At 49.6% G+C, this 3,531-nt stretch overlaps 1 pseudogene across 1 annotated transcript; it reads right to left on the reverse strand.

Annotated features, from left to right (window-relative positions):
* Positions 1–1,150: 1,150 nt before the first annotated feature.
* Positions 1,151–3,087, reverse strand: LOC308569453 (GTPase IMAP family member 2 pseudogene; annotated as a pseudogene). Its single transcript has 2 exons — positions 3,069–3,087; positions 1,151–2,231 (listed from the first exon to the last, which is right to left on the reverse strand). The product of its transcript is annotated as a GTPase IMAP family member 2 pseudogene (transcript).
* Positions 3,088–3,531: the final 444 nt, after the last annotated feature.

Raw genomic sequence — 3,531 nt, forward strand, 5'->3', positions numbered from 1 at the left:
AGAACCTGGAAGTAAATTGTTTCCCACGATCCGAGATTACCCTCGAGGGAGCCCCATGCAGCCTGAAAATGTGATCCACAAACTACCTGGCTGTCTCCTCTGCCGTCACCGCGTGTGAGCAAGCTATGAAATGGCACATTTTTGTCAGTAGATCGACTACTACCATGACTGCTGTCTTCCCCCTTGACTTGGGCAAATCTGTCATAAAATCAATGGACACCACCTCCCAGGGCCTTCCTGGTGTAGGTAAGGGTTCCAGTAACCCTGCGGGGGCAGCTCTCTCCCCCTTTGCCCTCTGGCATCGGTCGCACCCCCGTACATATTCCCGTACGTCTTCCCTCACCTTTGGCCACCAGAACTGCCTGGTAACGAGCAGCATGGTTTTGTGCTGTCCAAAGTGTCCCGCTGTGGGGTTGTCGTGGAGTTGTTTGAGTACCTTCCCCCTCAAGTTTTCCCCGGTACATACAGTGCCCCCTTATAGTACAGTAGCCCTTCTTTTTCCTCAAACACTCCATGGTCTTCCCTTCCGTCCCGGAGTTCCCTGATTTTTGCTTGAGCGAATGTGTCGTCTCTAGTAAGCCCGGCCAGTTCTCGTTTCCCAACCAACGCCCCCCCCCCCACACCCATCGGTCCTCGGGAAACACCTGTCGGATCTCCGGCAGTCCCTCTCCTTCCATGTACTCCGGTTTCTGGGAGAGAGCATCTGCTCTTACGTTTTCCTCTCCCGGCACGTATCGGATCTCGAAGGAAAACTTGGAGAACTCCTGAGCCCATCAAATTTGTCTCTGGTTGAGCACTCGCGCTGTCCGCCAGTATTCCAAGTATACTCCTGCATCTCCCGGTCGGACATGGCATACAGCTTACCCACCAGCAACTGAGCCCCTGGGAGTAAGTTGATTTGGCAGTCAAGGGGCCTGTGGGGGAGGGGGTAGTCTATCTGCCTCCTTCTCACTGAAGACTTCCTTCAGGTCAGCATATTGTGGTGGCACCTCCCCTTTTTGTTCCACTGCCAGCCCAGCCACCCTGGCCACCGTCATTCTTGGGTTCTCCCCTCCCAGACAGTGTCCTAAGCAGTAAGCTGACCCAAAGGTGACTGACCGCTGATGCCATGACACTACTGGATCACGCAGTGCCAGCCAGCTCATCCCCAGTGCACCTTGGAGTACTTGTGGTGTAATGGGGAGAGGAGGCTAATACAAATGTCTCTATAATATAGGAAGTGGAGAAGCACATGCTCTATTGTTCCTGTTTGTCCAGAGTCACAGGGGCATTGCAACTGATACAATGGCAAATAAAATACTAAGCAGGTGAGTCTTAGCGCATTGCACCCAGACAATCCGGTTTGTTCATTAGTTTATTAGGAAATTAGTTTGTTTTTCTCCTGACACCTCATAAGAAGCTGGTGGGCTGGCTTTAAAAATCCCCAGCTTTGCTAAAGGGGAGATATTAAGAGAAACGATTACAATGGTAATGTAACAGGTAAAGCACTGCACCACACACACATAAGGCGATAAATACTTTTCTGTAGCTGCCACCCTTGCGAGCTTTCCCTTCCCCCTTGGCCCTTTTCCTGCAGATGTAAGATCCAAGCGCTGCCTCCATGATGGGCGTCTCCAGGTATGGCTCTTCATTCCCCTCGACCATCTCCAGGACCATCTCCATCAGCTCAGAGACCTGGTCCTCCCGTTCTCCTAATGCCGCCCTGTTATTAAAAGCGCAGAAGCGCCCCCCGCATTCTTGGACCAGCTTCCGGACAGCCTCGTTATCTGACTGCATCACGTAATCCCGCAAGGAGTTGCCTTCTAAAGCTTCTTTGCGGGTGAACAAGAGGATGGTGTGCTTCATGGCCTCTGTCCCAAACATCTCCCGGACTCGCTGGGCTGCCTCCTCGTCCTCCGCGGTGAAGCGGCCCACCTGGGTCACAAACACGAGCGCATGAGGGCCAGGATGAGAGAGGTCAAGGCAGCGCTTGGTCTCCTGGTCCAGCCTTTCATCGCAATCTCCTGTGCCCAAAATATCCGCTGTGTCAATCACGGACACAGGATGGCCTCTCCAAGTGCAAGATGCCCTTTGGCAGGACAAGGTGGTTGTCCTGGCCTGAAGTTTCGAATCAAAGAGCTTCTGGCCAAGGATGCTGTTTCCTGTGGCGCTTTTGCCGCCTCCAGTCTTTCCCACAAGGACGATCCTCAGTTCTCTCCTATTTCCTGCGGGTTTTGAAAGACAGCAAAGAGCTGGTCAGCAAAAATATCAGAGCAACCACTTCTGCTGGGATCCCTCTTAATATGTGATTGTTGAGAATTATATTGTTTTCTGATCCTTAGAGAGACTGAATGCATATGTAAAGCGTAAGGTAAAGGGACCCCTGACCATTAGGTCCAATCATGACCGACTCTGGGGTTGCAGTGCTCATTTTGCTTTATTGGCCGAGAGAGCCGGCGTTTGTCTGCAGACAGCTTATGGGTTATGTGGCCAGCATGAATAAGCTGCTTCTGGCAAACCAGAGCAGCGCACGGAAACTGCCGACCTTCTAATCGGCAAGTCCAAGGCTCTGTGGTTTAACCCACAGTGCCACCCGCGTCCCTTATATAAAGCGTACACATGTATAAATAAAAGCAGAAGAACATATTGGGAAACGTTTGTGTACACCTGATAAATTCAGCAGTGTAAATAAGTTTTGATGGATGCAATAATGGAATACTGAATGGTTTAGTTTTTTGTAAAATATGCAGGGATTTATGATATGCATCTTGAATTTGAACAAGCGCTAGTTCCTTTTCCCAGCTCTGGTCAGTGCAGGCAAGAATGAGCCGGGCGAACCAGCGGCCTGATGCAGCCGAGGGCATCTTTCTAGGTTCCTGCAGATGTGCGTCAGGATGGCATCCCAGCCAGGCACCGCCCACCTCCCCAAATCCCAAAATATTACACATTGGTATAACTATTTTTTCTGCAAATAAATAAAATAAATGTCATTGGGGGTGCTGTGAAAAACTACTGTGAAATAGATCTGGAATGATCCACCCCACCCCAAGCAGTCAATCTGCCTCTGAGTCACTGGAACCCTTCCTTACCTCCTCTGGTCCCGTCCATCTTCCCCTGAAAAAAATGGCAAGAAATCAAGATGCAATTCTCAGGCAGCCTTCCATCTGCAAACCCATCACCCCACCCCTAGTTCAGACATGTGGCATCTCAAAGGAGAAACAGCACATTGCAGACATAAAGATGTTCAGAATATTTTGCAAGCAATGAGAACGGAAATGCCCTCTGAACTGTGCCCAAACGCTGTGGCTCTTTCCTCAGGTGGCACTTAAACAGAATTCAATTTAAAACATTATTATTATTAATTTCAAATATAATTTTCACGTATTGCAAGCAGAAGAACACCCCTCCTCACCCTGAAGAGCACATCAGACAAACATCAGTTTAAACATATAAGGCTTTATATGACTGTATCAGGAAGTTCTTAACATTTGCTATTTTATCTATGTGTTTAGATCTGTTGGTAGCTGCCCAGAGTAGCTGGGGCAACCCAGT

This window comes from Podarcis bocagei (genome assembly GCF_964188305.1).
Source record: "Podarcis bocagei genome assembly, chromosome: 12".
Lineage (NCBI taxonomy): Eukaryota > Metazoa > Chordata > Lepidosauria > Squamata > Lacertidae > Podarcis > Podarcis bocagei.